Here is a 19,699-nt window from a genome sequence, read left to right on the forward strand (position 1 = left end):
TCAGAGCCTGGAGCCTGTTTCGGATTCTCTGTCTCCCCCTCTATCTGACCCTCCCCTGCTCACACTCTCTCGCTCTCTCTCTCTCAGAAATAAATAAAAAACATTAAAAATTTAAAAAAAGAGAGAAAGAGAGAAAGAGAGAAAGAGAGAAAGAGAGAGAGAAAGAAAGAAAGAAAGAAAGAAAGAAAGAAAGAAAGAAAGAAAGAAAGAAAGAAAAACTAAGAAACTGTCCCTGTCCTGGGCCCTTCTTTTTTCTTCCTTTCCTGTCTTTTTTTCTTTCATCTGCTCCTAGAAGAACTTGAGATTCATGTAACCATTATTAGGAAGCTCAGCACCTTCCAGGACCCATTCCTTCTGCATAACCTGCGATCCCAACCTGGTGCACTCCCAAGCGAGCCTCCTCTGAGCTAAATTCTTGTATATGCACCTCTTCCTCAAGGGTCCTAGTTTTGATCTGTGTGCTCTCTCGTCTTGGTCCGGCTTCTCTTTTCGTTCCTTATTTCTGCTGTAAAAGTCTACCACCTCTGCTCGCTCCCTGCTCTGAACCCAGGGCCGTGGGAGACACTGCAGCGCCTGGCACGTCGGGCCCTGGAGGGACCCGGGGCTCCTGGAAGCGGCCCCTACGGGAGACCCAGGCGGGGAGGCCGACACCGCTTCCCTGCGTCTCCTGATTTCGCCTTTCTTCCTGATCCGCTTCTGTGCCCTCTTCCTCTCCGGTGTCTCCAAAGTTGTAGGGCTTCGGGAGGCGGGACCCCAACCCCGGCCCCAGGGGCGCCAGCCTCCCCGCGCCCGCACCTCCGCGTCCCCGTCCCGGCTGCCCCCCGTCCTGGGCAGGAAGGCTGCGCCCGCGCCCAGGGCCTGTGGCGCCCAGGGCCTGGGCGGAGGGGCCCTCCGCGAGGTCGGGCCACCCTGCAGGCGTCTACATGATCTCGTACATTGTTCAGCTCGGGAAGCTTTTCTTTCTTTGTGTTGTAAATAAGCACTGGTGCCGCAGTGTTGACCACGCAGGGCAGAGGTGGAGTCCAGGTGCGGGATCAGGCCGGCTCCCAGCACGTTCTTGCTGTTTATTAACCTTCCCTAACTCCCTTTCCTCCCGTGCAAAAAACAGGACAATAGTAAATTGCAAGGATTAAGTATGATGTTTATAAACAGATTAGCATAATGACTGGCGCCTGACAGGTGTGAAGTTGCAGGTGTCTGGGGTTTCATGTTCCTGTTCAAAATCAAGTGGAGAAAAAGAAAAAAAGAGCAAGAAAATAACTTTTTTTATGATTACAGCTTCAGATTCACTTCATCTTAATCTGTGCTTGATACTTAATCCATAGTACTTGGAATAATTGTGTTTTTAAATTTTTCCCCTCTGTTAATGATATGAAAGTGTTGTGACCTTTCTATATAACCCAATTTTTTTTGTAATTTCAATAATTTCACCCTCTAATTTATTTGTGTTCAGTGAAGATATTTGAGGGTGGTTTTTTTCTCCTTTTTTTTAGTTAGTTTGTTTGTATTTTTATTTTGAGAAACAGAGAGACAGCACGAGCAGGAGAGGAGCAGAGAGAGAGAGAGAGAGAATCCCAAGCAAGCCCTGAGCTCTCAGTGCAGAGCCCTACTAGAGGCTCAAACTCACCAACCATGAGCTTATGACCTGAGCAGAAATCAAGATTTGGGGGGCGCCTGGGTGGCTTAGTCGGTTAAGCGTCCGACTTTCGCTTGGGTCATGATCTCGCAGTTTGTGGGTTCAAGCCCCATGTCGGGCTCTGTGCTGACTGCCAGCTCAGAGCCTGGAGCCTGTTTCAGAATCTGTGATTCCCTCTCTCTCTGACCCTCCCCTGCTCACGCTGTCTCTCTCTCTCTCTCCTAGAAATAAAAACATTAAAAAAAAAAAAAAAAAGAAATCAAGATTTGGACACTTAACCCACTGAACCACCCAAGCACATGAAGATATTTGAATATTAGTGTTATTTACTTTGTTTAATGATATAAAAAGCCAATCCACGTGGTAGATGCTACAGCTGTAGAGAAAATTTGAGATTATTGTTGTTTATTTGTTGTTTTTCATGTCTTCTCATACCTGCCTCAACTGTGCTGATGGCCCAGGCCCTCCCTGGATGACATCCTACAACCTTAATAGATACTCGTGGCAGCTGCTATTCTTGTTACAGCCCTAATGCCTTGGAACACTTTCAGGCTCCTCTTTCTTCTCTCTTACACCTTCTTCCTATCCTACGGCTCATTGGTAGCTGCATTCTCTTATGAGATATTGAAATATTGGGGAGACCACGGAGTACTTTAGGGTCCTGCTGCCTCAGATAGAAAGACAGGATCACAAGCACATATAGAAATAAAGTAAACTCGGAAAGAGACTTGCCTGGTTGATGATAACCCTGAGTAACAAGAAGCCTCCCTCCTTGCCCATTGAGGGAAGGGGAGAGGGCTACTCCTTCTAAACACCACAACCCATCTCCACGTCTAGGCCCCCACCAGCCAGCCGTGGGAGCCATTGCAGGATGGGGCTTTCACATGAGGTGGGTGGGATCAGAGGCTAAGCCAAGTCTCCAGGCTCAATGTCACCCTCCTGCTGGGCCAGAGGGGTGCTGGCCCTGCTCAGCTCTGAGAGGGGCCATCTCAGGGCTAGAGCTTATTCTGTGAGCTTAGTTCTCTCTGCAACTGCACCCCTATCATCCCACGTGGGCTCCCTGGCAGGGGAAGGGAGTGCTGCTTACAGAAGGATTATATATGCTTCCACATCTTTATTACTTTTCATCTCTCCCCAGCTTTTTAAAATGCAAGTACCAGGGGCACCTGTGTGGCTCAGTTGGCTAAGCATCCAACTCTTGATTTAGGCTCAGGTCAGGGTCTCACGGATCATAGTTCGGACCCTGCAGCAGGCTCTGCCCTGACAGCATGAGATTGGGATTCTCTGTGTTCCTCTCTCTGTCCCTCCCCTGCTGGCATGTGCTTGTCTGCTCTCTCTCAAAAATAAATAAGCATTTTTTTTTAAAATGCAAGTACCAAAATTGTGACCCCTGTGTTTTTCTGGTTCTGCACTAACCAGTGACTCTGGTCCAGTGGCCTGGTTTGTGGGAGGGCCCAGGATTCTACTGTGAGGCCCAGTGTAGGGAAGAACACAAAATGTCATCCCCGTCTCTGGAACTTGACAGGAGCAGACCCTCAAGGACAAAAGTTCTCAAAACGCAATCCTCAGAACGGCAACACCAGCAGAGCCTGGGAACTTGCCAGAAAGGCAAATTCGCGGCCCTACCTGAGTGTGTCAGAAGCTTGGGGAGTGGGCTCTGTGATCTGTGTTTTCACAAACCCTTCAGGTGATTCTGCAACATGCTTGAATTGGAGCACCGCTGCTCAGATACCAGTGTTTTCCCACATTTTCACAGGCTGAAAAAGCTCCTAAGAGAAAACGGAAAGGCAGAGTGCTGCCGGATTTACTCCGTCCTTGTATTTGGTGTCTGTGGTCTGTGGCGCTGGTTAGTATGGAGACGTGGTCTTTCTCCCTACCATTGGGAGCCATCCCGTGAGACTGCGGCAGTGCCAGGGGCTGCAGGCCAGATGCCATTTCCACCGGAAACCCTCTTTTCACTCTCGTGGTAGCTTTGAGGGATGGGTAATGTGTTCTTATTGTTCATCTGAAGAAACTACGTCTCAAGGAGATTAGCTGTTTTTTTTCGGGTCTATATCCCTCCCCCTACCATGCCATCCCATCCCAGAGCCAGCACCTGCATGCTGGGGTTTGTGTCTTGACACCGCCCCCAGCCCTGAGCCATGGACATACCAAGGCACCTCCCTGAGTTCCTGTCTCCCCACCTGTAGAGTAGGGATCACCTGTCCTGCCAAGCCCACCTCCCTCACAGAGTCACTTACAAAGCCAAATAGGTGAAGAGGACATTCATACAAAAATAATCTCATAGTTATCCCCAGTTGTAGGGTCAGAGGGGAGGGAGACAGTGTGGGGAGAGGGGAGAGGAACCACTGAGGGTGTGAGTTGTTGTGATAGAATGTGAATACAGCGCCTGCCCCCTGAGGGGGTGCCTCAGTCAGGACCCCGAGGGGGTGTCTCAGTCAGGACCCTGGGCTGGAAAGAACAAAACTCACCAAACTGTCCCTTCAGCAAAAAAAAGAGCTCACGTCACTGGAGAACACAGGAAATTCCAAGGCTCAAATAACACCACCTGTTTTCTGGATGGATGATGGAACCCCCCATTCCTTACTTCTTTTTTGGAAGAACTCATTCTCCCTAACCTTAGGAGGGTGCCCTCCATGCGGAGGCAGATGATTCCTGGCTTTCAGGCTTTCATTATCCACATGTGGCAGCCCCCAGCATCTTTCCCCCAGGAAAGAATCCTGATTGGCCCAGTTTAGCTCACATGACCACCTTTAGCAGTCTTTGAGGTCAGAGTGACCTCATCCACAAGAGCTGGGTTTGAGGCTTGGAGAAAAGAGGGTTCTGACACTTCGCTTACGCAAAGTTTATAGTTACAGCAAAAGACCCAGAGAAGTCCACTTCCACACAACATTCCAAAGGATGTCAGTTTGGAGGGCGTCCCCTGAATAGTTTTTCCAATTCTCCCTCATGTTCTCAAACCCGTCAGTTACCTGACATGGTTTCAGAACCTGCCTTTAGGAAACCACATCACCTGGAGCTAAACCTCCAGTGTCCAGCTACAATTTCTTCTCAGCTATGAGCCCCATCTTGCTACATCGCTCACCTACGCGGAGCCACACTGCAGCCAGGTCAGGATGGCCAGTCGGCCACCATCTATCAGGTGCCTCCTCTGTTACAAGGCCAGGAGAGACGGAGCACAGCAGGCTGGCCAGGGCCATCGGCACCAGAGAGCAGTGCCGACGGGCCAGCCAGGCCCGCAGTCACATGCCTGCCCGTGCTGGGACAAGTAAGAGTGAGGCAGCAGAATTGGGAGCACCACCAGAACGGGGTGGAGACGGGGAAGTAAAGTTCCCCCAAGGGGTGAGGAACGAAACAGTCAAGAGAGGAAGAGACAGGGGCGCCTGGGTGAGTTAGTCGGTTGAGCGTCCGACTTCGGCTCAGGTCATGATCTCACAGTTTGTGAGTTCGAGCACCACCTCAGGCTCTGTGCTGACAGCTCTGAGCCTGGAGCCTCCTTCAGTGTCTCCCCCTCTCTCTGCCTCTCCCCTGTTCATGGTCTGTCTGTCTCTCAACAATAAATAAAAATGTTTACAATTTTTTTTTTTAATTTTTAGGTCAGACCTATGTGGATGGAAATGAATGCAGTAGTGACACCAGGGGCCGGCTGGCCTCCATGGCCCCTCACAGGGCCTTCTGAACTTACTGAGCCCTTTCACATCAGACATCTGGTCCAGTTAGACTCGCCAGCTTTGTGCAGCTGGCTTCCTTCACCAGCTCCATGAAGTGAGTTTCCATTTCCAAGACCCGGCTGTTGGGGGAGGTGGGGGGCGGGGTGCAGAAACTTTTGCAAGAAAACCAAAAGAATGTGAGTCAGCTGCCTAGGCCGAGGCCCAGGTCGCTGTGCAGGTCAGCCAAAGAAGAGAGGCTGACCCCGTGGGGAGGAATGGGGGCCGGAAGAACTGGGACTAGAGCTCAGAGGACACAGGACCCCCTGCCCTGCCCACAGGACCCACCAGGGCCACTCTCCAGAGGCTGGGGCCCATGGCTAGTTGCTCACTCTCTCGCTCCCTTGCTCTCGCACACAAACGTAAAAGCCAACAGTGCCAGCTGTCCCCTCAGACTGAGTGTGCAACCTCCAGGACGGGTGGAGCACACTCGACAGGGACTTGTCTCTGACTCTCTCCTCCGACAGCCACCCACCCAGCGGCAGAAACTGGCTTCCCCTACGCTGAGTCCCTCACCCGGAGTCCCGCCTCCCACCCATCCTCCTCCTGATGCTTCTGGCCAAACCAAGAAGCCCGAGCTCCTGACCTTACTCCCACCCCCTGGCACAGCTGCCCCACCTCTGAGGAACTGAGACACCAACACGAATTACTCTACTAGGGTTCCTTCCGAGTCTCCCCGGAAGCAGCCCTGGTCCGTCTCACCCCTGAATGGTAGGCTCCACAATGGTCCTTATTTTAGAGTTGAGACAATTGTGAAAGACAATGAGAGAGCCGGGGTTCGAGTCCAGGTCTGTTTTGTGGACCCCGAGCTGGGCCCCCTGGGCTGGCCTCCACTGCACAGCCTCATACCCCTGGTGGCAGGCCTGTCATTCAGCGTGTAAACCCAGCCATGCATGTGTTCATCCCACAGCCTAAACTAACAGGGTGCTCAGAGAGAGCTAGCCCACGGGCTCCCGCTGGACTGTTACCCCAAAGCTGAGCACAAAGGGTATTATGTTTCTACACATTTTTTTAAATTTTTTAATGTTTTTTAAACATGAGCAGCATGAGCAGGGGAGGATCAGAGAGAGAGGGAGATTCAGAATCCAAAGACAAGCTCCAGGCTCTAAGCTGTCAGCACAGAGCCTGACGCGGGGCACGAACCCACGAACCGTGAGATCATAACCTGAGCTGAAGTCTGACGCTTAACCGACTGAGCCACCCAGGCACCCCTGTTTCTACACATTTTGAAGAAAGGCTCTTGACGACCTTCTCAGGAGGAGGTGAATCAAACACAAAGTTCGGTGACATGATTCATCCCTCACCTCAAAGGTAGGAAAGGCTCAGAGAGAGGAGTAAACTGGGGTGTTGGGGGCTGGGCAGGCTCTTCCCCTCTATCCTAACACCAGTGAGAACCACTGAGAGGGCGGGCTGTGTTCCGTGGAACTGGAGCATGCAGGAAACGACCCCTGACTCGCACCTACATTCTGCAGGAGTAAGGCTTCCAGCCCCAAGCAGATGAGGAGAAGGGTCTGCACAGCAGGCTCCCCTTACTGGCTGGGCAGCCACATGTGGACCCCACGCAGGCTGGCCCAGGCCAGGAGTCTATGTGGAAACTTCTGTTGGAAGTCAGGGGCAGTGCTGATGGGTAGGGAGTTGCCAGTGATCCACCGAAGGAGGCAAGGGAGCCCAGAAAAACCCCCACCACCCAACCAGGACTCCAAGGCCAGTCTGTAAACACACTGGGAAGAGGGGAAGGGAGAACTGGGTCCCCTGAGCACAGGAAGGAAGGAAGGTGAAGAGGCTGCCCTCAGGCCCCTCCCACCACCACTTCCCCAAGAGGAGGGGGTGGGGGGGGGCTGGGGACGGCCTGACTGGGGCTCTTCTCATCTGAAGTTTGAAACCTGGGTGACTAGAAAGGCTGTGGGACCGGCAGGATTTCATTCCGGAGTAGAGAAGAATGGTGGCCAAAAGGGGGTTATCGGAGAACATTTGGGGAGAACACATTTATGTCCATTTGCACCTCACGAAGTCTGTGCACTCAGTAAGCTGGTTAGGGTTAGCAGGAGCCTGCGTTAGGCCGAGTGCGGTGCTGGGCACCAGGGACACGCCCTCCAGGGTTCCTCCTGCCGGGCTGGAGCTCACGTGACAGTGGCATTCCAGGTCTGTGCCCACCCAGAGCTGTGTTATCCCACCAGCCCCTTGGCAGCAAGAATGAGCCCTGACCGTATCCCTAAAATGATGACTGGTGGGGTTGGGAGTCCTGCATGAAACCCCTTCCGCAGGTACTGGCCCAGCCCTTTAGCCTGCGACACTCCACAGTGTGGAAGCGTGTTCATCCCTTCGACAAAGGCTTGTCAAACACCTACTATGTGCCGGCCCTGTACTAACTAAACGTGGGATGATATGGTCCCTTGCTCCATCCAGGTAGCTCACAGTGGGTATCAGGAGACGGGAGGGAAGCAAGGGGGGCAGGCTGTCACCCTGCCGTGTGATAAGGGCCGGGATGGAGGGGTGTGGGAGCTCCGTGCCTGGGGTCTGAGATATCACAAAGGAGGTGACATTTGCACCTGGGGTGGGCTTGCAGGAAACAAGGGATTCCACGAGCAAACTGTGGAATGGACACGGCAAGACCAGAAGACCAGCGCAAGTGCCATGCAGGTGAGCGGCTCTCAGTTCTCCCGGCAGAGCGTGTCCTTGAAGGGCACCAACCCCATCACAGGGGCTCCATTCTCACGACCCCATCCAAACCTGATCACCCCCCGAAAGCCCCCACCTCTGAATACCATCACCCTGGGGATTAGGGCTTCAATATATGAATTGGGGGGAGGGGCCAGCATTCGATCCATAGCAGAAGAGGCCAGGATAAGATTTTAAGCTATGGAACCAGCTGCATTTGGCAGAAAGACAATTTAACAGCAATGTGGAAGAAGTCTAATTCAACTTTTTCCTTACACTGTGGGGCTGCCCGTCACTAGGGCTGTGCGGCATGGCTCTAAAGAGAAGAGGAAGGGTCTGGCTTCTGCTCCGGCCAGCCAGTGTCCAAACATCTGGCCATCAGGTTCTCACGGGCAAACCCAGGGCAATCCCGCCACCTCAGCCACTCTCATCGGTCGACCGCGCTGAGTGGTCAGTGAATGGTCAGCAGGGGGAGCCAGAGGACCAGCGATGGGACAGTCAGCAGGCTGGTCAGAGTCTCCTCCCACGTGGCAGAAAGGGATCCAGGTTCCAGGCCCAGGTGCAGCCTGATCCCTTGGGCTCCATCGTTTCCAACCCTGCGTTCTGACATCAGATGGGAGCACTAAAAGGGAGGAGCATTTTCCCCTAAAACCCGGGATGAGGAATGGGGAAACACAGGCACATGTGCATATGCAGACACATACACAGATTTTTTTTAAAGGCTTTTCTCAGTTTCTTGGAGAAGTTCTACTTACCAAACTCAGTAATTTCGACATCAGTTTTGGATCATACATTTGTGTGTTTCTAAACTAACACCATGGCTCTGAGTGTGAAGGATACCCTTCTCAGAACATAAAATAACAAGCCAGAGCTGGGCTTGAGCTACAGAACTTTTTCTGGTAATGATTCACACTCTCGAGACTAACTCCCAAGTAAACACTGTATTTATGAATATATTCACCCCACATAATCTGTAACTGGTTGGAGGAAAGAGCACCCAGAAAAGATCTAAATGTCTAAAATTAAGGGACATCAGGGGTACCTGGGTGGCTCAGTTAGTTAAGCATCAGATTTCAGCTCGGGTCATGATTTCACAGTTCATGAGTTTGAGCCCCGAGTTGGGCTCTGTGCTGACAGCTCAGATACAGGAGCCTGTCTTCAGATTCTGTGTCTCCCTCTCTCTCTGACCCTTCCCTGCTCACAGCTGTCTCTCTGTCTCTCTCTCTCTCAGAAGTAAATAAAACATTAAAAAAAATTTAATAAAATAAAATTAAGGGGCATCAGCAGGAAAGAGCTGCATGTTGTCACGAAAATGATAATTATACATTTGTAGGAAGATTTGGTAAGAAAACAAATGCTTTTTTATTTTTAGGGAATTGCATTAAGGAATTTTGACCCATTTCTGGAGTTGGTTTCACCAGGGCAGACTGTGAACATGGAACATCGTCTTCCTTCTCCTGAGAGACTGAGAGCCACGGGGAGGCATCCTGCTTGGTCAGGAATGTGATTGTTTGCTTGTTTTAAAGGGTAAGTGATTACAAGCCTGTTTTCCCTATTTCAGTATTCTGGCATATTGTGTAATTTTTAATATATTTTTAATGTTTTCTTTTAATTTTTAATGTTTTTATTTATTTCTGAGAGAGAAAGACAGCGTGAGCAGGGGAGGGTCAGAGAGAAAGCGAGATACAGAACATGAAGTAGGCTCCAGGCTCCGAGCTGTCAGCTCAGCCCGACGCGAGGCTCAAACTCACGAATCATGAGATCATGACCTGAGCTGAAGCCAGACGTTTGACTGAGCCACCCAGGTGCCCCTTGTGTAATTTTTAGGTATCAGAATATTAGCATTTTTTATTGGTATAGCAATATTACTTCAGTATTTTTTTAATCTGAAATTTTAATCATTTACATATAGAGATGTACCTAAGAATTATAGGTGATAACAAAATTTCAAATCAAAGACTTACTCTTTTGGGAAATATCCTTCTACACCTTCATAATCTGCAAAAAAAGAAAGAAAATGCCAACCAACAGAGCAAAATCCCTCCCTCAAGATTTATTCTTATCTCTGAGCTGTGATGGATGGACATTTCAGCACCAAAATTGATACTAGTTTCTCCATGTTGTAACCCCTATCTACAAATGAATTAAGGAAAATGAAGCAAATTGATATTCTTTAATACCAAAACTATATACGATTAGCAATAAAGACTTCCTGCCCTCAAAAACATTCAAAAGCATATCACTTATCAAACAAGAAATGGGATTATTTGCAGATGGTGTCAGCCATCTCCACATTGATCTCAGTGTAAAATCCGTGTTTTCAGCAGCTGGAAAACTGTACGAAAAACATACATTCACATCCCAAGGACAGCACTATTGATGAAGATGACACTTTCTTTAAAATATCATTTTACCTTCATTTTCAAAGTTACATTTTCTTTATTTTTGTATAACATTTAATTTACTTTTTGTCTGATATTTTACTAATGTTAACAACTAATTTAGATTAGAATAATAATGCATGTTTAATGTTTGTGTTTGAAGTTTTTCTGTTTCATTCAATGTTTTGTTGCATGTTTCTAATTTTTTAAAATATATTTAATATATTACATAATTCCAGGTTTTTTAATGTTTTAAATCCTGAAAATTTTCACAGAGAATACAGGTATTCATTTCCATATTTAATGATGTGTGAAAGAAACACCAAAATACAGGTATTGACATTTTACTCCCATCAATCACTAAGACTGAGCCCTTCTGACTCAACTTGGTTTCGTGTTGCTGTGAACTTAAGGTACAGTTATAACTGAGCCTCTAGTGTGGGTGAAAGTGACAGAAGGGAGCCTGGGACACCAGGACAGGACAGAGAAGGAAAGCAGGCTGCAGCGTGGGCGACGTGGAGGAGCACTACAGGGGGTCAGCGGGCATTGCCCAGCTGGCACTGGGTGACGCGGCTGAGAGCAGGAACCAAGCAAAAGACCTTGGCCAGTGCCCGGGGGATGGGGTGGGACACAGCCCCTGACCAGCTGGCCATTCAATCTTCACCCTATTGTCATTCAAGGTCCCAACTGGTCCCTGTTCAAATCTTCCTGTGAATAGAAACTTCTTTCTCTGCCCCAAGCACCCCACCAGCTGACGACCCAGTGAGCAAGACCTGGCCGGTGAGAGTCATCACCCTGACACACACACACACACACACACACACACACACACACACACACCAGGAGAACAGCTTTCCATGGCACCCCTGGGACAACTGTACTGTACACCCCAAGGGCACTCCCGACATCTAGTGGGACAGTGGAGAGGAGCTGCCACTGCTGCACCTGAGAGAATAAAGAATTGAAAGCAGAGGCTCAAAGAGATATTCATATACCCATGTTCACAGCAGCACCATTCACCATATCCAGAATGTGGAAGCAACCTCAGTGTCCATCCAAGTATGAATGGATAAGCAAAATGTGGCGTATTCACATAATGGAATATTGTTTAGACTTAAAAAGAAGGAAATTCTGGCAAATGGTTTAACTTTGAGAACATTATGCTGAGTGAAATAGCCTAGTCACAAAAAGACAAAAACTATACGATGCCACTTACATGAAGTCCCTAGAGGAGTCAAATTCACAGAGACAGAAAGTAGATGGTGGCTGCCAGGAGCTAGGGGAGAGGGGAATGGGGAGTTAGTGTTTAATGGGGACAGAGTTTCAGTTTTATAAGATGAAAAGAATTGTTGAGGCTCCTGGGAGGCTCAGTCAGTTAAGCATCTGACTCTTGATTTTGGCTGAGGTCATGATCTCACAGTTTGTGAGATCGAGCCCCACGTCGTGCTCTGTGCTAACAGCATGAAATCTGCTTGGGATTCTCTCTCTCTCCCTCTTTCTCTGTCCCTCCTCAACTTGTGTTCTCCCTCTCAAAATAAATAAGTATGCATTTTCAAAAAGTAGTGATTTAAAAAGAGAAATGAAAAGAACTGTGGAGATGGATAGTGATTTGCTGCATGACGATGTGAATGTGCTTAATATCACTTAACTGAACGCTTAAAAATAGTTGAGATTGTTGATTTTATGTTGCATGAATTTTACTACAAATTTTTAAGGGAGGTGGAGGGAGTGAGACAGGGAGAGATTTGATACAGACAGAAGAGGAGGCAGTGTGACCCAAGGCAGAGCCTGGAGCAGGCAGCCTCTAGCCAAGCAATAAGCCACCAGACTCTGAAAGAGACAAAGAACCAATTCTCCTCTGGAGCCTCTGGAGGGAATGTGGCCCTGCCAACACCTGATTTAAGACCTCTGGCCTGCAAAATAAATGTCTGTTGTTCTAACCCCCCCCCAAAATACCAGGGATTGTATACTTTAAAATGACACTGTACATGATACAGTATTAGCTATAATGGCCATACTGCACATTAGATACCCAGAACCTGTTAATCGTAACTACAAGTTTGTGCTCTTTGACCAACGTCTCCCCGTTTCTCCCACTCCCAAACTCCTGGTAAACACCACTCTACCCTGTTCCTCTGACTTTGACTTTTTCAGATTCTGTATGTAAGTGATATCATACAGTATTTGTCTTTCTCTTTCTGACATTTCACTTAGCATAATGCCCTTAACGTCCATCCAAGTTGTTGCAAATAGTAGGCTTTCCTTCTTTCTCACCACTGAGTAATAGTCCATGTGTATCTATGCACCACATCTTCTTTATCCATTCATCATCCACTTATGGTCACTTGGATTGTTTTCATATCTTGGCTATTGTAATGCTTCAGTGAACATGAGCGTGCAGGCATCTCTATGAGATCCTAATTCCAATTCCTCAATAAAGCTCTGTGTGTGTGTGTGTGTGTGTGTGTGTGTGTGTGTGTGTTTTAAAGAAAAAACTAAGCTGTTTTTTTCTTGAGAAGAAAATTCCTGGGGCGCCTGGGAGGCTCAGTCAGTTAAGCGTCCAACTTCCACTCAGGTCATGATCTCACGGTTCGTGGGTTTGAGCCCCGCGTCAGACTCTGTGCTGACAGCTCGGAGCCTGGAGCTTGTTTCAGATTCTGTCTCCCTCTCTCTGCCCCTCCCCTGCTCACGTTGTCTCTCTCTCTCTCTCTCTCTCTCTCTCAGAAATAAAATTTAAAATATATTTAAAAAAAAGAAAGAGAGAAAATATTCCCAAAGTGAAGTGCTGGTCTCTATACGGGGAGCACCCATTAGGCTCAGGAAGCACCATGCCAAAGTTGCTGAAAATGTATTCATTTTCATTTCTTTCAAAACACACAAGAAATTTTAATATAATAGTAATGAATATATAATAATGAATCCATCTTGGTTTACATTTGTCTTTATGCTAACACCATCACAAAATAATAATGTTTAATAGTTTCTGTGGAGAAAAGAGTCCCAGAGGCAGAAGTGCCTAGGGCCGGTGGGAGTCATCAGCAACCCCACTTCCGAGTAACCCGGAAGGAAATCAGTCACAGCCACTAGAAGCTGAAGAGAAGGACCCCTCCATTCCTGGGCCTAGAATTCGTACCCCCACCCCCACCCCCAGCCCTGCCACAGCCGGCAAAGCCTGGCTTGGGGAAGCTCCCTTAGCCTGGAGCACCACGGAAGGGGAGCCGCAGGCAGGCACAGGGCAGCTTCCGGAGGCGGGACTTCCGGAAGAGGGAAAGACGCTCCTGCGGCGGGGTGGGGGGTACAGCCCTCTGGAACCGTCTCTGTCCGAAAGCTGTGTATTGAGCTTGAAGGCAGGAGAAAGCCGTCCAACAGCTGTGACTCTGGCCACCTCCCTTCTTCCCCATGGACTCTGGGAGGACAGGGACAGGGAAGTTGGGCTCTCAGAGGATGGGGGAAAGAGCTCCTTGGACGTCGCACTGCGAATGACCCTGGGCTCACTAAAGTTTCTCTGTTGCTTATCTCTTCCCCCTGCCGCGAAGCATTAAAACACAGATTTAGCCATTAAAAACAAGGATTTAGATCCCTGCCAGCTTGACTTGAAGGCATTTCCATGATATATGGCTAAATGGAGAAAAAAATAAAATGAGAGAAATAACTTTCATGATCCCATTTTTATAATTGAATTACATTGTACAAAAACATCTATGTTGTATCTTACATGTAGCCATACACCTAAAGCATAAAGCACATAAAAAGAACTACAGAAAAATGCATTTCAGGTCATGAACACTGGTTGTTTGAGTTTGGGAAAATAAAACTGCAAGACACTGCTCAGTGGTGCAGTAAAACCCCTACCTCCCTAGACTTTTCACATACTTTGAGGATTATATTTGTAGCCATTAGTGTAGTTAAGTGCTCTGATCCAAGAAATAATAATAAAATTTCTCTCATCTCCCAAGAGAGGGTGCTTACCATCTGGAGTAGGTCCTTAAGTTATGCCCAAGGTGCCTGGGAGACTGGCAGACTATCATGCTAGGCATTTATACTTCAAAAGAGATGAAGATGCAGAATTTAGAGACATCTCTGAGCCCTAAACCCTGGAGACTACCAGCAATGTTTGCTTCCTGGATAAATTTTATTCACATTTCAAAGAGAGTCGCTAGGGCTCAGGCCTATGATACTTTCAAGGAGATTCTTTCAGAAAAGAAAAGAGGACAACGGACCTCTTCCCCTTATTAAAAAACAAAATTCAACATAGTAAAATTCTTTTAAACGTTTTTTAATGTTTTATTTATTTCTGAAAGAGAGAGACAGTGTGAACAGGAGAAGGTCAGAGAGAGGGAGACACAGAATCCAAAAAAGACTCCAGACTCTGAGCTAGTTGTCAGCACAAAGCCCAACGTGGGGCTCCAATCCATGAACCGTGAGATCATGACCTGAGCCGAAGTCAGACGCTTAACCGACTGAGCCACCCAAGCGCCCCAAACAACAAAGTAAATTTTAAAGATCTTGTTGGTTTTATTCAACGATTCACAAATCGCATCCAACAGATAGGAGCTCCAAAGAGCTGTACAAAATCAAAGGCTTTTATAGACAGAAGAAGGCAGAAGAAGAGAACATTTCTAGCAAAACGGGGGGATTGTTTCAATCAAGATCACCTTCTTATGGGGGAAAGGCAGGGTCTATCAGCGATTACCTCACTAATGCTGGCTGGATAATTCCAGATTGACTGGCTAAAGTTCACCTTCCTGAGAAAGGCTGAGACTGCAGTTGGGTTGGGTGTTAAGTCTTCATTTACTGATTGGGTCTTAGCACAAGTGACTCCATTTGGGCCTGTTCTCTCTTTTTAAATATCCTTTATAACTAAAGAAAAATCATTTTTCCTTGTTCTAGCCTTGGGATGTCTGGTCCTTGAATATGGCCTGGCCCAGGGTAACAGCTGAGCCAAGGCACCCCTGACACACTGGTTATTTACTTAATTTAAGGTCGTTAATAAGAAATCTTGTCTCTGTCTGCAATACCTCATGTGTACATTTGGGATAAAATCAATAAAGATAAATATTAAAAACCCAACACTGAAAGAGAAAAAGAGTATGATATTGTGAAATAAGAAATATGTATTTTTGGTTATTCAGATGACCAAAGTATATTTCTCATTTATACTTAGACTTTGTCCAGTTTCTGGCTCAGAACTCCCAATAACATTGGAATTTCCTGAGTAAGAAGAGCAATGGAAGCATCTTTTGTTTTAATATTTCATCTCTTGTCTTCAATTCCTGAAAAATGCTTCAGAGCCATAAAGAAGGTGTCTTACTATCCATAACCAGTGCTTTTCCCCACAGGTGGGCTTATGTGAATAAGGTGACTTTAGGAAAGCATCTAAGGATGGAGGCTGGTTGCCAGAGGAACCAACCAAGAATCCCCTTATTTCCAGGGGTGTGGGGGAGGGCTGGAGGTTGAATCTATCACTGAAGCCAATGACTTAACCAAGTGTGCCCATGTAATGGAGTCTCCATAAAAACCCAATGGATGGGGTTCAGAGAGCATCCAGGTGGGCATCAGCACACATCCACACACCACCATGCTAGGCTCCCAAACTCCATGAGGACAGAGTTTCCTTTGTTTAGGACTTGCCCTATGTGTGTCTACATCTGGCTATTAAGTCTTATCCTTTAATATCTTTGGTAATAAATTGGTAATTTAGTGAGTAAGTGGGTTTCCTGAGTTCTCTGAGCTGCCCTAGCAAATTATTTGGACCCAAAGAGGGGGTCATGAGAATCTTTGATTTACAGCCAGTCTGAAGCACAAGTGACAACCCGACCTTATGATTGATGGATGGGGGGTGGGGGGTGGGGTGCTGTCCTGTGGGACTGGGCCCCCAGCCTGTGGGGCCTGAAGCTGTCTCCAGGTGCACAGTGTCAGACTGAATGGAACTGCAGGACTTCCCACCAGCCACGGAGAACCTCTTGATGGTGGGGAAACCCAGCTACTGTGCACACTGAAACTAATACCAAAATCTTGTTTGGGGGCATTGTTAAAGGGGGAAAATGAGAGAAAAAAAAAACAAAGTAAAAACAACGCATTTAAAAAATATCACTGCCTTAAAAGGGGAGGAAATTCTGACACATACTAAAACATGCATGAACCTTGAGGACATTATGATGAGAAATATAAGTCAGCTGTAAAAAGATACATACTGCATGATTTCACTTGCATGAGGCCCCTAGAGGAGTCAAATCCATAGAGATAGAAAGTAGAAGGGCAGTTGATGGGAACTGGGGGAGGGATGGTAAGTTAGTGTTTAGAAGAAATAGAGTTTCCGTATTATAAGATAACAGCTCTGGAGACTGGTTGCAGGGCAATGTGAATGGACTTGACACAACTAAACTGTACATTTAAAAATGGTGAAGATGGTAAATTTTATGTTATGCATTTTTTTTACCACAGTAAAAAAGTAAAAGTAAAAACACAAAATTTCAAAGTATAATCAATAAATCAGCATTTATTATGTGATCCCATATGTATAAAATTATATATCTACTTTTTAAGTAGGCTCCATGCCCAATATGGGACTCGAACTCATGACCCCAAGATGAAGAGTCGCATGCTCCCCCAACTGAGCCAGCTGGGTGCCCATAAAATCATATATCTAAAAAGAGATGCATAAAAACATGTAACCAAACCCATGGTTATTTCATGAAGATAGTATTTCAGATGACTGTTTTTCCTTTTCATTTTGAAATATTTTTCAAATTTGTATTGATATAATATGGGAGGGAATATTTTCTTATGAAAGACAAATGTATAAAAAGAGGCATTTAGTCAACAAGTTAGAAAAGAAACCCAAAGCCTCAAAGGACAAAACGTCCAGAGGGCTGGCACCTCCTTCTCGTCCAGGCAGCTCAGAGCTGCAGCTCCTGCCAGGCCAGAGTGTCAGGCCGCACGCCACCTCCACCCCGTGAGTAGGGCTCACACAGAGGCTGGCACCTGCCCGGCCCTCTCTGACTGTATCCCCGAAGCTTCAAGTAGCTTCCCTTTTGAAATTCTGGCACTTCCTCTGCAGAACTAAAGGGAGGAGGGGACCATATTATGGTTGTGTCTTATTTTTTAAAGCATCAAAAACCTTATGTGGGTATTTTTAAATTAATGTCTAGGAAGACACCACTTCGGCAAACCACAAGAGACTCTTAAATACAGAAAATAACCTGAGGTTATTTTCCAACCCCCCAAGGTGGATGGGGGGGGTGGAGGAGAGGGGAAAATGGGTGGTGGGCATTGAAGGGGGCACTTTTGGGATGAGCACTGGGTGTTGTATGTAAGCCAATTTGACAATAAATTATATTCATTAAAAAAAAAAAGGAAGACACCATTCATAGATGAGGAAAGGTGAGAATGTTCTGGGAAGGATAATGAAACTGGCGTAGGCTCCAGAGCCCTGACCACAAGGAAGTACCCCTTACTCCCTAGGCTACATGTATGTCCCTAGGTCTGCTAATCTAGATGCTGCCCTTGTTCCAGTGAGAAGTGTCTCAACCTCCAGATACAGCCAGACACAGGGTGGTACCTTGGAAAGCTCAGCACAGGCTGAATTTCAAGACCCACTGGCTCCCGTGTCTGGGCCTTTTTGGGCAGGACATAAATTACATGACTGTTCTCAGCAGTCCCACAGGGGTACCTCCAGGTAACAAACTTTAACGTGCTGTACTAGACTGTTTCTTTTTTTTTTTTTTAATTTTTTTTTTTTTTTTTATTTTTATGAGAGAGAGAGAGACAGCGTGAGCAGGGGAGGGTCACAGAGAGAGTCACAGACTGAAATAGTCTCCAGGCTCTGAGCTGGCAGTCAGCACAGAGCCCGACGCGGGGCCCGCACCCACGAACCGCGAGATCATGACCTAAGTGAAAGTCGGATGCTTAACCGACTAAGCTACCCAGGCGCCCCTGTACTAGACTGTTTCTAATATCCCATCTAGCACCGATCTTCAGATCACAGCCTCACTCCTGGGCTAGCAGCTGGGTTCTGTATTTTTATAATATATCTTATTGTAGATATGAAATCCATCCATTAAAAACAAGTATCCAAGTAAATTGAGATAACTTCCTCTGAACTGCTGGGGTAGGGAACTCCCTTAGGACAGAGAGTGGAACTCGTCCATCTCTGCAGCTGAGGCAGTAAAATCATTCTTAGCACACAGAGGGTACTCTCAATACATCCTTGTTGAATGAAAAAATAAACATTGGCAGAAGAGTTACTCTGGCCAACCAGAAACTAGTCAAAATGTTGCATAAAATAAGAAAACCCTTTTAAAGTATATCAGTGGACAAACAATTTAGTAAGAAATATTCAGAAACAAAATCTAAATAAAAATAGGATTGCTGGGTGGCTCAGCAGTTAAGTGGGTTAAGCATCTGACTCTTGATTTTGGCTCAGGTCATGATCTCATGGTTCTCCGTGAGGGGCTCTGCACTGACAGTGAGGAGCCTGCTTGGGATCCTCTCTCTCTCTCTCTCTCTCTCTCTCTGCTCCTTCCCTCTTACCCTCTCTTCTCTCTCTCAAAATAAATAAATAAACTTAAAAAATAACAATTAAAAAAAATAAGAACCCATAAAAATGAGAAGAGCTTTGATGCTAGCTTTTGCCTTAAGGGCATTTGCCATTCTTAGTGAAATTTATCTTCTATTCTCATGGCCTTCCAGAAGGCAGTTTAGTGGGGAACCATCCCAAACCTGCCTAAAGCTGAGAGTTTAAAAGCCTCACCTATACAGTGAAGGTGAAATGGAGATAAGTGTTCACATCTGGACACTCAAGGAGATTTGCCTTCTTTGAATGTGGGTGCTGAGTGGAGAGAAACAATACTCCCAATATTCAAACAATAAATCAATTATCATTTGAGTATGCATCCAAAATTCATACCACAGAGTGATGGGGGAAAAAAAAAACCTCCAAATTAATATTTTTGTTTAAAATGGCCTCAGCAGAGAGTACCTTAAGGCACTTGGTGGAAATGAATGCAAATGTGCTGTAGAAGAACCCTTCTTCAATTCAACCTAGACACCTGAAATATGTCCACAGATAAAAATTTCCAGAAATATAAGCTGACAGTCAAAAATCACAAACAGGAGGGCCTAGGTAGCTTAGTCCTTTGAGCATCCAAATTTTTTTTTTAAATTTTTTTAAGTTTTTTTTTTTAATGTTTTATTTATTTCTAGGAGAGAGAGAGAGACGGCGTGAGCAGGGGAGGGTCAGAGAGAGAGGGAGTCACAGACTGAAACAGGCTCCAGGCTCTGAGCTGACAGTCAGCACAGAGCCCGACGCGGGGCCC

The 19,699-nt window shown here is 46.7% G+C and overlaps 1 pseudogene; it reads left to right on the forward strand.

Moving 5' to 3' along the window:
• The window catches only part of LOC120221521, a 25,035-nt pseudogene extending 17,323 nt beyond the window's left edge, over positions 1–7,712 (forward strand).
• Positions 7,713–19,699: the final 11,987 nt, after the last annotated feature.

The sequence above is a fragment of the Hyaena hyaena genome, unplaced genomic scaffold, assembly GCF_003009895.1.
Source record: "Hyaena hyaena isolate Hyena2069 unplaced genomic scaffold, ASM300989v1 scaffold_783, whole genome shotgun sequence".
In the NCBI taxonomy this organism is placed as follows: domain Eukaryota; kingdom Metazoa; phylum Chordata; class Mammalia; order Carnivora; family Hyaenidae; genus Hyaena; species Hyaena hyaena.